We start from the raw sequence: 19,333 nt of genomic DNA on the forward strand, positions 1-19,333 counted from the left end.
TTATTTTATTGTTGTGTGGGACACGATCAACACAAGCCTGAGTTCTTTTTTGTGTTCAATCTGGGTTTTTAGATATTTTAGTATTTCAGCCGATTTCAGCATGCTACAACTGGTCATATGATGCAAAATGCATCATATGACCAGTTGTAGCATGCTGAAATACTAACATATCTAAAAACACAGATTGAACACAAAAAATAATTCAGGATTGTGTTGATCGTGTCCCACACAACAATAAAATAAGATCTGGTTGTCCCAGAGGTGACCTGGTCCTTTTACTGTTCTGTACTTTTTACAGTATTTCCTAACATAGAATCATCACGTTGGATGAATCTCTCATGACATTAAGTGTGACATGTTGTATGACAGTTAGCAGAGGTCAGTCTGTTAAATATTGCATTAGTTTTATGAAACCACAACGGCTGGTGAGGTAGCAGGGCCGGTTTTATGAGAGTGCTGAGGCCTGCCTTGCACCCTCAGTTTGGACAGGGAGCACCCTTGCATAAGATTTATTAAAATGTCCTATTCATTTTTATTCTTTTTTTCACCATTTTTTCATTTAGTCAAATAGTCTGTTGGCTTTGAGAGAAACGGGAGCTCGCGCCTCCCCTCCCCGCACAGTGAAGCCGAAGGGCGCTAATAGTCGGCCGACGGTAAACAAAGCCTCGCATTTGCATTCATACATACGTATTTGCATGCAAACATGTGACGTGTGGGGGCCGACATATCTGTTAAATTCCTCACATTCCTAAACACCTCCTAGTTGACCTAGACCTATGTTTAATATGTTTTCTCAACATTTTCTTGTCAATTATACCAAATTCAAGAAAACATACGTTTACATTGACAAAGCAAGTATCAAAATAGTAATACAATAAAAACAGTATAGAAAAAACATATATACAGTTGGAGGGTGCTGACGAGGGCACCATCATTTTTTTTTTTTTTTTGCTTTAAAGCCTATTAGATATTTTTTCATAGGCATGTCGCATATAAATATCCTTTTTATAATTACTATTAGACCGTTTTATTATTTTTACTTTTTTACTTATCGATAAGCAGACTGATTATCCAAAAATGACGCTGTGACTAAACTGTATATACATTCCCCGTTTTCTTTAACTGTTTTTATTATATTTTGATTCTTGCATGGCAATGTAAAAATATGTTTTCTCATGTTCATGTCAATAAGCAAATAAATCTCCTTTGAATTGAAATTGAATTGTGTGTTTTGTGTTATTATTTTAATAATTCAATAAATATTGCAGTTTTATGCAAATTATTCTTGGCCCTACTCTTATCTCCGGAACTGTTGCCCCTATCATTGCCAAACTTTGCACATACACTCCATGGATGGTAACTCACAACCTCCAGCCCTGATTTCTCACATGGCCCTCTTCTAGCGCCACCATGAGGCTGATTTTTGCAAAACACATTTTTGGACACTGCTCCTACAGATTTTGGCCTAAAATCATGCAAAGCGGTACACAAGTATCTCTAAAGTCATGTCATCAACATGGATCTGTCCCATTTCCCATATTGTTCAAGGGAAGGCACGCACATCCCAAAGCAACTATTCAGTGTGCGGACTTCTCCCATTTCCCATATTCCACCCTGATTGGCTACGATTGCCTTCTAAAGTTTGTGTATGTGACCTGACGTTCGCTTATCTCCCGATTAGGGAGTCTTACTGGTAATAATAATAATAATAATAATAACCTTGGTTGTTACCCGGGCTGAGTCTCTGCTGCGTGGCTCCATACCCAGGGCTGTGGATGATGACGTCCGCGTGCTGCTGCCTGGGACTGTAGGTGTTAGACGGGCTGGTGTGTCTGGGCGGCTGGGGACTATGATGATGATGATGGGCGACCATGCCTGGGGGGCCTGGGGGCCCAGGGCTCTGCCTGGGGCTGTGTCCGGGGCTGCAGGAGGGGTCCCTGTGGTGGTGGTCCTCCTGGTTGACATGATGGTCTCTGTAGGAGCCAGTAGAGCTCTCCTGCTGATAGGCCTGTGCCGATCATGAGAAATCTACTTGACGATTCAAATTGTCGCTCAAATAACAGCGATCAGCGATTTATTTGTGTTACTGTCGGTGTGATAACACTAGGGATGGGTCGATATGAAAATTTCATGTCACGATTATTGTGACCAAAGAAATTGTGATTTACAATATTATCGCAAAAATTTAAATATCCCGGCGGAACATTTTGGAACATTTTGGCAGTAGAGAGTGAGAAATAAAAAGAATGTATCAAGTACGTTATTTCCAGGTCCGTTTTACCAGTTACAGAGGGTTTTAGTGGTACCAGACATGCAGCTTGGCAAATAAAAGGTGAATTGATCCCAGTGCATGACGGAGGATAATTTCGCGATAAATGTAAACTTGCACGATACGATTATTGTGTTTTTATCACGATAAACGATGATAACGATTATCGTCCCATCCCTAGATAATACTAGAACGTCCAGTGTGATAACACTGGAACGTTATCACACGCGTTTTGAGCTTGTAGATTGGCCATTTCCACTGTTTTTGGAAATACATTATTAGTAGTTCACCCCCAAAAAGTTTTTTTCTCTATTGATTACTCACGCGAATGGAGACTTGAATTCATGGATATTTTTTTGTCACATTCCTAAGACAGAAATGTGATTACAGTAAATTCACCCCCATTGATTCCGGATCAATGGGGGTGCATTTATTGTAATACATTTTTTGTCTTAGGAATGCGACAAAAAACAAAAAAATATTATCGAACTGACTGTCTGACCTACCTGAAGATGTTGCTGCTGATGTTGTTGTTGCTGCAAGTGACTGTTCATCTCCCTGTGGGCTCTCAGCTCATCCTGCAGTTCCTGTACCGTCAATGGAAGGTGCTACAGAGAGAGGGGGGGAGGGGGGGGGGGGCGTTAACGGCCATGGTAAATGGTGCATTTATATAGTGTCTTTATCCAAGGCGCTTTAGAGATTGTGCATTACATTCACCCATTCACCCACACATTCATACACCGATGGCAGAGGAAACCATGCAAGGCACCAACCTGCTCACCGGGAGCAACTAGGGGTTCAGAGTCTTGCTCAAGAGGACTCTTCGACAAAACTCTGGGGAAGCCCGGGATCGAACTGCATGGGAACCCTTCAGGAACCCTCCGTGTTCTAATGACGGTTTCTCTACACCCTGAACCACTAACACAACAAATTCAGAGCCACAGGAGATTCACAAGTATTTGGCCGCCGACCCCCATCTCCAAATATTTTGTTCCAGGGACTCAAAGATTTGAGTTAAAAAAATGTTGCTTTAAAAATATGCATATTTTTATAGATTTGCACAAATTCTCATGATTTTTCAAAAAGAAAATACACATTTGCTTTCTCAGATTTAAAGGGTTAAAGACTTGTTTTTCCTGATATCGACAGGCTGGCACAGAAGGTTGTGAAAAAATGATTTCACTTTTCATTCAACATTGGTCTGGCTATATTGGTGGTAGTTACACACACTGTCCATAAGGGGGCAACATTTTACTTCCACAAAAAAAGGGCTGATATGATCATGATTAAGTGTGAGGTGAATGCCACAGGGCTTCACTGTAGATACAGTGATGCATAAACATAACTCACTGAAAAAAAAAATAATAATAATAATAATCCTATTACAGTAAATCCCTAAAAATAAACTGCGTCGCATGGAGAGCATAATGCCAAATAGTTCCCCTGAACGCTCAAACACTAATGAATATTGAATAAACAATGTAGAGTTTCCACCTCGTAAGAATTTCAGTGAATTTCATAGATAAAACGACAGCACATCTTTCTTTGCTTTTCAACTAATTGGGTCGTCTGTGCAGCACATATCAGTGCAGAATTAAATTTTGGAGCTATAGTTGGCAGGTAACAAAGACTCCCTATTTTCCGCTGGTCTGAAAAGGCTCTACCTCACCTCACCCCCTAGCACTCCTCTTTCTTTTTATCACTTTTTGTTGCCTTTAAAATAGCAAAAGTAACAGATCCACAAGCGTTTACTTTTAGTTAAAACAAAAAGTTAGACTAAGGAGATGCACTATGAGGTTTACGCCCGCCAACAACATTATATTTTTGTTATTTATTTTCTTTGCACTTTATTTATGTGACTATTTACCTTGACGTTTGTTAGACTAGAGTTAATTAAGGTACTCTTGCACTGGATAAGAGTGTCGGATAAAATGCCTAAATTGTACGTTTTATAAGACGCGTGCAAGTTAATGCAATGCAATTAAGGTGCTGAAAACGTCTTTCCGAGGCGTTGTTTGCAGCTCTTTGCAGCTTCACAGCAGACTAACTGAGATGTGGAGGAGACGCACGGTGAGGCTGAAACCATGGAGACAGAACTGAACCGAGTAGGAGAAGGAATCACGTAAGGACACAAGAAATGAAAGAGGAAAACACGCAAATAGGCTCTTGAAATGAATGAATGACCAGTGGTAACCCAAGGAGACACCCAAATGGATATACATTTGGTCCACGGACCCCCCCATCTGAAAAGGCTTCGTGCCAGTGACCCCCAGGAGAGAGGATGTATGTAAAAAAAGAAAATCGAAATTAGAAAAGATTTCCAATCATTTTCAATATTTTCTACAACAACTTTGTAGATCTGCTATTTTTGAATATCCAAGATATAACTGTTTTTATTTTACTTGTAACACTTGCTTTGGCAATGTAAACATATGTTTTCTCATGCCAATAAAGCTCATTTGAATTGAATTGAATTGGATAAAGTGGTTAAAATTATTGTTATGGTAATAATGGTAAGGTGTAATATACTTTAATTACTGTACTATAATTAGGCCATTCCTTCCACCCCTCCTACAACAAATCTCTTATAATATCTCTTTATCATACATCCTCCATTTGAAGACACAACGGGATGCCAGTCTGCCTCCGCTGTTCGGTGACTAACAAGGCGGAGTGCCAAGGGCACAGAGTTGACATGTAGGAGGGAGGGAGGGGGGGGGGGGGATTCCGAACATTCATAATCAATGCAACAAGCTAGCGCTGAATATCAAGTTAAGAGTGGGTGGACCACCTTCAGTGCACGCACACGCACACACACACACACACACACACACACACACACACACACACACACACACACACACACACACACACACACACACACACACAAGCATATGAACTCACTCTCATCAAGCAAACAGATGGCAGGGGGAGAAAATGCTGGTCATTTTTCTGCTGAAGGAAAAGGTGACATTCCTTATGCTAATGGCTGTGTGGTCCGCTGTCATAACAATCTACCCTCTGGCTGTCTTTAAATTAGGGGGGGGAGAGAGAGAGAGAGAGAGAGAGAGAGAGAGAGAGAGAGAGAGAGAGAGAGAGAGAGAGAGAGCGCTGGAAGGGGAAGAGCAAGACATGGAAGCAAGGAATAAAAGGCAATGACCTGAAAAGGTTGGGGCATTACGGAAAGAAAGATATGGTTAGTGGTATCAGATGAAAAAAATAATAAACAAAGCGGAATGAAACAAAGAAGAGTACTTTTTGTGTAAGACTTAATAAATGTACTGGTACAGGACAGCGTAAAAGAAAAGTCTAGGACTGTGTGTCAGGACACGCACGCACGCTCCGCATGCGTGAGAGAGAGAGAATGTGTGTCTGAGAGACTGGGGGGTCCCCAGCAAAATTATAGTTAATATAGCATCACAATGATTCAAACCACTTTAACCATATTTTATACTTTCACTATTCAAAAATAGCAGATATACAAACTCAGGGATCATAAATATGTCCTTGGCTTACACGGACAAAAAATATATTTTTTTTTATCATGAGACCCAATTACTGAATGTCATGAGACCCAATTACTGAATGTCAGTCTCCAAGTTTTCTTCAGAATATGTATGACACAGATTTACTACAACATATTGGTTCTCAAATGTTTTGTTTTAATGAACCTCATCTTACAATAAATGCGAGAAGTCTCTGCGTGTGTGCGTGCGACCGTGCGTGTATGTATGTATGTATGTAATCTGCGTATCTCGAGAACCGTTCGTCCCACCGGCTTCAGATATTCATATATGGGCATAAAAGGACACATACAGACAGTTACAGAGATCTCCATATATGGGCATAAAAGGGAAACAGACAGACATATACAGAGATCTCCATATATGGGCATAAAATGGACGCAGACAGATAGATACCTCCATATATGGGCATAAATGGACAAAGGCAAACATATGGTCAAAACGGGTCGTATGACAACAGGTATAATGGGGTTTGCATTAAATGGTAGGGCATTCACAGATATCTCCATATATGGGCATAAAATGGACGCAGACAGACAGATACAGATATCTCCATATATGGGCATAAAATGGACACAGGCAAACAGATGGTCAAAACGGATGCTATGACAACAGGTATAATGGGGTTTGCATTAAAGGGCGGGGCATTCATTCCCTATTTACATTGTTCCCGAGTTGGCCAGGGCGCCGACTAGACGCTCGGCCGGCGGCCGAGCTTCTAGTAACTCAAATTGTAGATCCCTTTGGTTCCATTTATTTTGTACACTCTCAGAGTTACAAAGCTGTAATGGTCATTTAGTCTACTCTTTTTCAACACATTCTCACCCCCAAGGTGTCAGATACCTGACGCCCTGTCATGTACCCCTACTTCTTCAAGTAGTGGACGCTTCGGGTATGCCCAGTGGTCTAAGAAAAAAACACCTGACGGTCCTGCTCACGCCACACTATCCACGACGGAGCCGTGCCGTCTCAGCCGTCGATGAGAAGGTGCGAACAATTATACACAATTTTAGTAATTGTCATGAAGAGGCTTGAGAGCCACTGTACACATACTGTAATACACCAATTACCGACATCGGCCAAAATAGGGATTGATAACGAATTGATTATTTTTATTAAATCAGCTATTTAGTTTTTTTTTTAAATAATAGATTAAATATTATCACGTTGATTACGTGTTGCACCCCTAATGGCATTAAAATAGATTAGCTGCCTACTTCACACATGCGTGTGTGTGGCGCGAGCGTGTTTGCATGTGTGTGCTTAATAGCCTGTATTGTTCTACGGCCTGCGGGAGTGGATGGAAGAGGAACCACAAACACATTCATCTGTTGGGAGGGTGAATTAAGGACAAGCCTGCAGGTGAACGGGTGCCGTTGACACCATGGCATCGTGCCACTTAATTGGCACGGACACAAGAACCATCTCAACATTAGTACAGAACTCCTGAAGCCCATTCTACAAAATTATGTATAATTTTTGTCTAATATTAACGGTTTTCTGAAAAATCAATGTCCTAGCCTAGGCTGTATACAAACAGCTTATATTCCTGTAGGCTGTATACATACAGCCTACAGGAATATAAGCCAAAGACATAGGTCCCCTAATACAAACACCACAATCAAAACATAAACACCTATGTTTCTATGGCACAGCTAGAAGGCCCTGGGTTCGATTCCTGCAAGTGACGCTATGGGCGTGTTCTCTCATCCGCATCATCAGCGCCCATTTCCTAGGTGGGGTTTGCCAAAAGGGCCTTTCTGTGTGGAGTTTGCATGTTCTCCCTGTGTCCCCTAGGATAGGTGCATTCACAAAAACATGCAGTAATCCTGGTCTCTATACTGCCTCCCCCTGGTCCACACACTATTTCCTACCGGGGGACCTCCTCAGGTGAAAAGATGCAATGTGAGAGTGTGGTCTAGCCATCACCAATTCGGGACTCCTGGATCGCTGCCCTCCTCTCTCTCCTAAGATCAGGGTCTTGAGCACTACAGTGTTGTTAGCTATGATGTGCTTCTACTGATCTACTGTACGTAGGTACCGTAGTGCACTTCTCGCCTTTCCTGGCTTTGCCCTGGGTTGCCCTGGGTTGGCTCTCATAGAGTCAGTTTGCTTGCCTCTAGTTCTGGGAGCCTTATGCAGTGCCCTGCCAGCCTCATCCTTCTCTCTGACTTTTTCTGTGACCCGTGGTAGGTCCCCATAGAGGTCCACATTTCTGTTAGAGGTTAGAGGTTCTACATTTCGGTCACAATATATTTTCAGTTAATTCCACAGCCCTAGTGAGAGAGAGTGTGTGTGTGTGTGTGTGTGTGTGTGTGTGTGTGTGTGTGTGTGTGTGTGTGTGTGTGTGTGTGTGTGTGTGTGTGTGTGTGTGTGTGTGTGTGTGTGTGTGTGTGTGTGCGCGCGCGCGTGTATTCTCAGTTAGTGTATTGGTGTGTCAGATAAGAAATTAATATGAAAGGAAAGGAGGCTCCTTCCTTGGTTACGTAGAAGTCAAAAGGATGTAGACTTGGAGAGAGCTATGCCATAGCAGCAGGCTACAATCATGAGCTGGGGGACTGACTGGCTGGACACACAACAATGAATGAATGCTGAAAGGAGAGGAAGAAATGCCACACAGACTGACAGACTAATGGTCCTCCATGAAGGACAGCCAAGGAAGAGGGCAGTAAATTAGAACAGAAAACAACAAGAGAGCCAAAAAGACCATGCTATGGAGCCAGAGAGATTTTGTTTTCCGATTGTAATGTACACAATATGCCTTTTCAGAGATATCGTATGTATCATGATACAGTTGAGGGAGCCTTGTAAAAAAAATCCTGTTTAATCGATAATACAGAGATTGATTGCAGAATTCAATTTGAACCTGCATTTTGGTCTAAATCAGTAGTTCTCAAACTTTAAAATGTCAAGGTCTCCACTTAACTCTGACGGTATACAAATGAAACCAAATGGACCCGTGGGGGGGATACGTGGAGGTCCCCAGCAAAAGTAGTTAACATAGCATCACAATCATCTTAAGTTCTTAACCAGTAACACAAGATCTACAAGCACAGTGTGTCACTTTGTGCAGCCCTGCAAACTATTTTAGAAGATTTTTGAAAATTATCAAAAATGTTTGAAAAATGTGCTTAATTTAGATTTTTTTTTCTTTTTTTACACAAATCGTCTCTTCTGGGGGTCCCTGGCACAAAACATTTTAGATATCAATTTGGGGGTCCTTGACATGAAAACGTTTGATAACTACTGACGTTAGGGCTGTCACAATTATTACATAATCGTCTAATCGCAATTATTTGACATAATCGTCATAATCATTTCCATGTTGAAAGATCTACAAGCTCACAGAGCTTATAGATCGGCTATTTCCACTATCAATGTTATTTTTTAAGTATAAAGTTGTCAAACATGTCAGTAATTTCTTTGTGTATTTAGGTTATGTGTCATATCTACTGTACCATGTGCAACTTCAAAGCCTAAAAGCCAAACAGAAATGTAATTGTCAACGATGAAAACACAATTAAATCGTTAATCGCAATTATTTGAGAGAAAATTAATCGTCATGTAAAATGTCATAATCGTGACAGCCCTAACTGGCGTACAGTAAAGCAGGTGTCACTTCAGGGGTGGCTGTGAGTGTCTGCAGAAAGCTGGATGCCACCTTGAACGTAGGGCATGTTCCCATGGAAACAACACACACGTGCACACGCACACAGGCATAGTCTCCAAACTACACAGAAGCCTTGATGTGGCCACACCCTAGGAGACAGCAGGGCCAGGCACGAGACAGAGACACACCAAAGAGACTGCGGACAACACAAAGCCAGACACCTGAACGCACTACAGCAGGGGTCTTCAACGTTTTCAGGCCAAGGACCCATTAGTTGAGACAGATGAAGCAGGGACCCCCCCAACTTTTCACAGATTCCATGGTTTCATTGTTTGACCGCACAAAACCACTTGAACCATCAATACTTAATAAACTTGACCTTTCACTCTGTACTTAGTCTGCTCTTTTCCCCCTCTACACCAAAGCTCTTTGCCGAAAATAGCTGTCTGGCCCCCACCAACCCCAGTCAAAAAATATATATATTTTGGGGGACTAGTGAAAGTTACAGGTATGGTGAGTGTGATATGAAATGTAAGGTTTTATGGTCATCATGATTGCACCAGGATCCCGGATGGCTTGATTCTAGCCTTAAAATAATTGATATAAATATTTCTGTAAATCTTTATGGGAAAAATGAATGGCTAATTGTTTTAGTGGCACCAGAAAACCATGCCCACTACTATACCCGCCTATATTGCAATAAGAATGTGAATGTCACAAAATCCCAAGGTACACCTGGACTTATGAACCACTGATCAAACAAGAGGCTGTGAAATCAGGGTGACTGGTGGTGGAGTCAGTTAATGCATTCACTGACCACATGCTCCTTGTGAGTTGTGAGGACCTGAGTTCTAATATGACTCCCATCACGTCTTGCACGTCTCCACTCTTTGTCTCTACCCTCAGTTTCTCTCTTGCGCTCTTCAATCTCAATAAAGCATAACAATGCCAAAAAGAAAAATGTATTAGCTGTCTTGACCCCCTTAACCTTGAACGTGAAATTAACTTAGAAAACGGTTACATAGAATACCTAATCATCTCTGCGTGTGCGTGTGTGTGTGTGTGTGTGTGTGTGTGTGTGTGTGTGTGTGAGTGTGTGTGTATGTGTGTGTGTGTGTGTGTGTGTGTGTGTGTGTGTGTGTGTGTGTGTGTGTGCGTGTGTGCAGAGATAGAACATTTGAGTTCTGCCGGTGTTCTCACCTGGGTGTCCTCCTGGTTCAATCTGTACTGATCCTTCAGAATGGAGGTCCTTCCGGCCTCTTCACGCCTCACTCCCCGCTCCGCTCTCTTGGTCTCCGGGCTCCAGAAGTTGACGCAGTTCAGACTGGAGCCCAGCCTTCCGTCTCTCCCTCCTCCACCTCCTCCTCCTTCAATCTCTCGCCTCAGCAGGTCGTTCTCTTCCCGAAGCTCTCTCAGCTGAGCCTGGAGATCCGGCGTGGAGTCTTCGCCCCGACATCCGGCCGAGTCCAGTCCCTGTGCGCTCCTCCCGGCCTGCCGTCGCAGGTTAGTGGGTCTGCCTAGCTGAAGGTGATGCGGCTGGTCTCCGTAGGGGTCCGACGGGTGATGCAGTCCAGAGGAGGTGATGTTCGGGCTGCTGCCCATGGCTGTGCTGCGGCCCACGTACGAGGAGCGGCGCGTGGTCCTGCCCAGAGTCATGGTGCCTTTGGGGTAACCGCCCGAGGGTTCCAAGGCATCCCGGTCGCAGGGGTAATTGGTGCCCGGGGTTGCGTAGGCGGCACTCATAGACTGGATGTTCTCCATAGACAAGGTTTTACCCCCTGGGGCTGTGGCTGAACCGGTCGCCATTCTCCTATCCGCTGCTAGACAAGGTTTAATCTTTGGCCCTGCTTTGGAAGCAGCCAGTTTTGACCCCGGTGAAGGCCCCGAGGCCACCGAGCCCGGCTCTAGCCCAGAGCGGCAGCCCGGAGTGGAGGTCACAGTCTGTTTGGCCTTCCCTTTAGGGGGCCTGGAGAAGCGTGCATGGGACGAGACGCTGTCCGTGTGTCCGACGCTCTTGGAGACAGCAGACAGCTTGCTCTGTGCAGGCTTGGCTCTAATGTTTAAAGGCATGGCTCATATATGGCAATGGATGACGTTCAAGAACAAAGTGTTTAAGGTTTAAAAAGCGCAAATATCCCTTGTGTGCGAATTAGAGATGCATTGTACAGCTCCTGCAAATCTTGGTGTGTAGCCATAATTCGCTACAACAGATCCGGTTGTCACCGCCACACTGTATAAAATCAAGTATTCCGAACATTTCAAAATGTGTCCTATCAGAGCTGAAGCTGGAGTCTCAGGTGGATTTAAATGCAGACAGTAGCAGGTGCTGTGGGCTGCAGGGCTCCCAGGCAGACAGGCAGGCAGGCCAGTAGTGTGGTGGTCGTCTCACTGCAGGGCATCATGGACTCTAGACAGGAGTTAAGAACACACATTCAAACACAGAAGACACTAAAACGCGGATATAGTCAATAACAGAAAGCACATCAGTAAAGTCAATACTCTGTGTCTGGAACAAAGGGGTTCCACACCCCGCCTCGAGCCAAATCCTGGCTGCTCCGGTGCATCTCAGCAGGGGCGTCACAAGGGGTAGGAAAGTGGGACTGAGTTACCAGGGCCCAAGGTGGAGGGGCCCTAGTAACTTTAGCTATTGAAAAATAGCAGATATACAAGCTCACTGCGAGCTTGTAGATCTGCTATTTTTTAATATGTATTTTTTAAGCGGACATTTGTAACTCAAATTTTGCTTCCGGGGGGTCCCTGGAACTAAATATTTTGAGATGGGGGTCCGTGGCCAAATTCATATCATTTTGGGGGTCCTTCACATGAAAAAGTTTGAGCATCACTGACATGGAAACATGGGTTTCTTGCACACTTTTTCACAATAAAAAAAAAATAGCAGATCTACAAGCTGTGAGCTTGTATATCTGCTATTTTTCAATGGTTAACATTCATGGGGGGCCCGCAGTGAATCCTTGTACCCAGGGGCCCAGAATTTGGTGTGACGCCCCTGCATCTCAGGACTGGTGAGTGTGAGGAAGGAGGGCACTGGAGCTAACTCGGAAATTAAAGCCTTTTTTAATAACAGGGAGCAGGCAGATTAATAACGTTTCGATGTCATTACATCCTCATCGGGTCATAATGAAGATGAAAACTTACTTTTCACATCTCTTTTGTACATACAGTATAGTGTTTGTATCTGTTGATGACATTTATGGAACCATTTTTCTATCCTCCATTTAGCCTTAATGTCTTACTGTACCGTGTGCCTTTACATTTTTGACTAATAAAGAATTAAATCAATCAATCAATCAATCAATCAAACCCTGTTACTAAAAAAGGCTTTAGTGCCTTCCTTCTTCATCAATACAATGTCTATAAGACAACATATAGCCTGGGTTATGTGAGACATTACCCAGTGTGGATGTAGCATAATAAATACAGTTTGCTGTTACAGTTGGACCTGCCCAACATTTTGTTGCATTGAATAATGTTCACAGAACTCAGAAGAGAGAGAGAGAGAGAGAGAGAGAGAGAGAGAGAGAGAGAGAGAGAGACATATTTCTGTGTCTGCATCAGGCCCATGGACTGAACTAAACCTGTTTTCCATGCTTGATTCTCACTTGTCACATCACATACAGCACTCGTAAAAAAAAAAAGAAAACCTATAACAAATCTTGTTATATCCGCCAAGCTCTACACAAATCAGTCTTAGGGTTGTGTTGTTGTTTGCTATGGCCACAGGTTCAGAAAGAGGTTTTCATTATCTAGGACAGTGGTTCTCAACCTGTGGGTCGACCCAAGGGGGGTCCCCCAATTATTTTGGGGGGTCCCGCTGGTCCCCTGATGATTAACTTAATGTGCAACATGGATTTCTCCCTCAACAGTAAACAAACCAACATAACGTTTAAGTGTATAGAGGGTATGTGCACATTTCTAATGTGACAAGTTAAAGACTTGTTAAATATTTCTAAAATATCAAATTAAAATTAGAGGCAGAAATTGTGAAATAAATATCGAGGCGTTGTGAGCATGTAGATCTGCTATTTTCACAATTTAAAAAAATGTAATTCCTCAACTCTTAGTGCTTGTCAGGGTGGGGGTCCCCAGTTAAATATGATTATTTTGGAGGTCACGGCCAAAAAAACACTGATCTAGCAAACCCCTCATGCCTGGACACAAGCAAGACTCATTTCCAGACTTGGAATTTGGGCTGATCCACACTTGAAACCTACATGTTAAGCAACCCATGCGCTTATGATGAAAACATCACATTGTCCCAAATGTGATCCCAAAAATATTTTCTGAAGTAACATCTGGAAAAGGCAAGGGTCACATTATTATATTTCAATCATTAACACTGTTATAACATTTATAATATAAAGCATAACATTACAAATGACAATGAATAGCCTACCCAGAGAGGCTGGGGGTAACAGAGTAATCTAAGGGCATGTCCGTGGACCAGACCTTGGGGACTGACTGACGGCAGGATGCAAATCCAATCCATAATCCCTCCTCTAATCTGAGAGGATTGGGTGTGGAGACAGAGCCACTGGACTACAACAGAGAGATTGGTTCGGTGCACTTGTCAATCTTCCAGCTAGCTGTCAATCCCCCGTCCATCACTGATGATGATGATGATGTGATGCTGTTGCTGATGATGATGTGTGTGATGGGACAACGAATGTCAACAATCACACAATATACTTTTTGGAATAATAAAAGTGGCAAATGATATCCAAACTGAACGTTAGACTGTTTAATTAAGCAATATGGGTAACAAACTATAGCTACATAGCCTATGTCCCCAAGCAATTACATTGCTAACTTCTTAGCTTGCTACTACAGTGGACTTGATTATATAGCCTCTCTCTCTCAAATGGTGGGAATACTGGACTAGCTATAGCCTACATCCCGAGAAACGTGGGTCTATAGTTCCGATGCGCCTGGCGCATCGTTCAAGTTTACGCATAGATATCTATCCCACTGCCAAAACCCCATTACTCACAACCTGCCAACCACAATGTCTTTATGGATCCATTTATTGTCGCAACCCTGTAGAACGGTAGCCTAGTATACAGTATATAGGTATAGGAATTTCCTATAGGAATCCTACGCGTAAACATCTCACTCGTCTAGCATGAGATATACATTTTGTCGTTTAGTGGTTCTCCATAGAAATACCATCTCTGAGTTGACCACCAGCTGTTGCACGGAATGAAACTCCCGAGTCCACAGACTCCACACAGTCCACACCCGTCTGTCGACAACACAAAACACACCGATTCGTTTCAACGTCTCCACGCGCCTACTTTACAGTTTATCCCAAGGCAATCTTAGTGAAATATGAGACGATAATATGTTTTATTACGGGACGTGGGGAGAATCGCTTGTACGTGTGTGAGTGTGACTGTGAGCAGCCTGCAGCCCGGCAGGGCGAGACAGACGCCGAAATAACTACAGTATACGAACATGAGTGCAGGAGAGAGAGAGGGGATTAGTTTTCTTTCTGATATGCACACACGCGAGTCACGACCAACATGAATTAATGCATTACATAAGAAGTCATAAAAGCTGTCACAATGAGCAAGAGCAACACAGCTGCGTTTGTTTAAAATCACGTGCGTCTTGTCCAGGTGTGCGCAAAGGACTTACCATCCATCCATCCATGCATCCAGAGACAGGCCGGCCGCTCTCCTCCTCTCCTCTCCATCAGCACCGTTCAGCGTGCTGCTGCTGCTGCCTGGCCGGTGCGTCGCTCCCCGCCGCGCAGGGCTCTATCTCTATCTGTATCTCCAGCTCCATCATGATCTCATCATCAGCTCACACTCCTCTGCTGACCTGTCCTGCTACCGGGGCCGCGCGAACGCGCATACTATCACGCACGCGGTAATAAAAATAAAAAAAAATAAGAAAAAAAAACCGTGGTGAGCGTGCTATTGTTGTTGTTATTATTATTATTATTAACCTATTATTTTACATATAGGTGTAGCTGGCCTAACCCCGTCTCATTAAAACAGTAGGCAAGTTGGGATTTAATTGAATGGCCTTTTAAAATTAACTAATTAATCATCATGTGAGGCTTGACAGCTGAGCTGAGAGAGAGTGAGGGAGAGATAGTGTTTTAACTTTAGCTTTTTCTTTTTAACGTTAAAGCTACTGTGTAGCCGCCTACCTATAATCATAGATAATAATAGGGGCAGGGCCTACAAATGGAAACAACTGAACAACAGAACATTAAAAAGCTAGCCTAGCTAAGTAATGACCATACTACCATAGACAGCACGTGCTTCAAAGACAGCTAGGCTAGCCTGCACCATGCATGTGTGTGGGCATAACATTAACATGAATAAACTACACTCTACACACTGTAGGCTACATGAATGTACCTGTTAAGTTAGCTTTTCAGTGGAGTTTAATTCAGTCGCTGAATTCCTTCAACCAGTCACCACCCAAAATGAGCGCCTTTTTGTCTGCATATGCATGAGGATGACAGGCAGGTGTTGTGTTGGTGGGTAATCAACAGTGTTGCCAAGTGCGCTAATTATAAGCGACTTTGCATGGGCTTGTGTTTTTTTGGAAAGTCACTTGTAAATATAAAATATTGGTAGACTGTGTTGCTTATTTTAGCTGGCTTCCCAATGTTTAACCCAGTGGTTCGCAAACATTTACAAAATGCCAAATACAAAATACATATTAATTTGGGGGTCCTTGACATGAAAATATTATTTGTCCATGGAGCTCCTCTTCTGAAAATAGTTTGCGCCAGGAAGTTGGAACCCCCATACAAGAACAAGTAGTAGTAAGTATCTTTCTTTATTATTATTATTATTATTAATATATATATATATTTATTTCTTTAAAAAATATATATTATTTGGACCTCAATTTACACAGTAATTTACTGTGGAGTGTACTGTAGCCTACACTCTCAGAGTTAGACCCATCTGGACCCCTGGGGACCACCAATGTTGAGAACCAGACACATTAGTAACAATACACGAGTCATCACACTTAAATTCTCCTCCATAGACGTTACACAACAACACACTAAGATAAAAACAAATCCTCTGTCTAGTGCACACCCTGAGATGCTACACAGGCCCTCAGGGGTCCTGGGGGTCTTACGCCTAATTCAACTCTGCAGCAGCATGATGCCATGCACTTCTGAGAAAGCGAAGAAGTTCAATGCATTGTCTGTATGGCAGTTGTTCTCAAAGTTTGAGAACCACTGGTTTATGGCGAGAAATGACCGCAGACTTTCCCAGGAGGTGGAGCGAAATGGACCCTTATACAGACCAAATGGGGTCCATTTGAAGACTCTCAGAGTTAAATGAATGCTGAGGTTTTGGGGAAATTCGCACCGTTGTACTAAAGAACATAACCTCGGTCAAAGTGGGTAAAAGTTCATACTAATCGGGACAGACAAAGCAATTTGTTGGGAGTTCACCGCTCCAAAAAGATTTGGAACATGTGGTCTTAGAGCCCTGAAGTGGCCCGCACCCCGCTTCACAACTTGTGAGCTTGTCTCACACTTTGTCTATTTTCAAATAACCAAAGTATATATAGGGCTGAAGTGGTCAATGTATCTACAAAGTAACGAATTCAAATAGTAGGCTACTCTCATCCTTGGTTCCGCTGTTATAACTGCCTGGAGTACGCTATTATTAACAGTGCTGGTGGGGTGTGCCCCATTCCTCCACAGGTCGACAATAACGGCACTCAAGGCTCAAGCTGTTTGCAAGGTTGTCGGGAAAGGTCCTCGGTGAGTGAGTCTGCTCGATGGTGCATCTCAAGGTCATACGTAACCCCCGGAGGGTCTCAAGCCACTGGGCCAGCCAGCTGTCCTTCAGGCCCTTTGAAGTGGAGTTGACAGGTCAGGGAAGCATGGTTGGTCAAGTTGAAGTTCAGTTTTTATTTAAGAAGCAAAATAACATGTGTCTCAATACACTTTACAGCAACACGTTAAAATATAATAGGGGCCTATTGGACAACACTGATGGCAAAACAAATATTGATGAAAAAATCATAAGGCACAAAGTCCACAGAAATTAATGATCTAATTATGCAGGGGGAAATAAAATAAAAAAACATTAATAGACATGGTGTCTTGTACTGATGGATCATGGACAACGCCCTACTGTCAGCTGACTTTGTATTAATTCTGGGAAGAGACAATGAGGTATAGCCGGGGTCTTGTGAACAGAGGAGAGGGAATGTAAGGGATGATGAGGTCTGATAGGTACGGTAGAGCTAGCCCATGCAGTGATTTATTGGCTAGCCAGAGGACCTTGATGTCGGAGTGAGTCTTAACAGGGAGCCAGTGAAGGGCAGTGATGGAAGAAATACTCACTTTATATTAACGCAAGTAAAAGTATCAATATCCCTGTTGCAGAAATGGTCTGTTACAAGTACAAGTTTGGAGTTCAAAATGTACTTGAGTAAAAGTATTGACATCAAAATGTACTTAAAATACCAAAAGTAAAAGCACTTGTTATGGAGAATCCCTTTATATGGGCACTGGGCAGTAGGGGACTCACATTTTTTGCTTAAGTAAAATATCAATAACACAATATAGAAATACAAGCTCAAGTCATGTATTAAAAATGTACTTGTGCAAAAGAAGTGGCATCAAAATATACTTAAAAGTAACAAAAGTAAAAGTAGTCATTATGCAGAATGTCCCATTTCGCAAGTTTTCAAATGTAAGGAAATTAATGAAATTAGCCAATCCACAAGCTCACAACATGAAAATTGGACATATTTGAGTAAATTAAAAGTACCTAAAAATTGCACTTAAGCACAGTAGGTTTACTTTCCACCACTGTAGGCTATGGGATATCACAAAGACGGGTCAACCTTGAAACTTGAATATTCATATGCTCTTGCAACCAGCAATGTGAAAAATATTCGAATGTGCCTTAAAGTCAGTGATGTGGAAGTCGTTTAACCTGACCGGACCAAAATATGAGGCAACGTTACCAATGTCAACCACTTTGGTGCACCCGTGGAACTGAAAGTTGAACAAGACAGCTCACAAACAGGATGTGGGATGGTACAGTATGTATTATACAGAATCTTAGATCGTTGTCTATACAGAGATGCGATCAATGTATATTTACAAACACATGGCCAAAAGAAGAATTCTACTCTGGTTCCACATGGACCTTACCCCTACCCCAACTATGCACAACATCCGCGTTTGTGAAATAATGGTTATATGGTTATTAAACAGGTGTAGTTTTTAAAGTTTAAACCTGAGTGAGTCACATAATAAAGCAATTCTAATGTTAACCAGGGTTTTGAACCATTTCACCATTAACACATCACAACTGAGTGTGTGCTGCACACAAGCTGCATGCTGCTTGTTCTTTTGTGTTTTTTTTTGCAGCTGCCACTCAGACAGTCTGTCACTGCATTTAAGCAACAACAGAGGTTTCACTTCCCCACAAGGGAACTTGAGTGAAATTCTGAGATATTGTGGCAAAATGTTTTTATAATATCGTCATATAATTCATGACCATTATTTTCCTGTGACACTTATATGGTATCGAATTATTCCAATTTATTAGGTAGGCCAATATAGGCCTAGGTAGGCCTATATATGTACAATGCTTTAAATTGGCTATCTGGTAAAGAATACATTACTTTATGGTTGCCAGACCCATGAAATGGGTAGACCTACATAAGCAAATGTCGGTCTGTCTGTCCGGGTTTTCTATATAAAGGGTATATATGATGATGACATGATGATGACATGCCTACAAAAGGCATGATGTCATAAATGATGATGACAGACAGGGGGTCTGGCACAACCAGGTTGACCTGGTCTAGTTTTCAACAGATGTGTTGTTCAGTCGAAAACATATTAATAATACAATTAAATACAATCTATTAAAAAAAGGATTTAAAAAACACAGTCTCCTCGCA

This window comes from Nannobrachium achirus (genome assembly GCF_963921795.1).
Source record: "Nannobrachium achirus genome assembly, chromosome: 9".
Lineage (NCBI taxonomy): Eukaryota > Metazoa > Chordata > Actinopteri > Myctophiformes > Myctophidae > Nannobrachium > Nannobrachium achirus.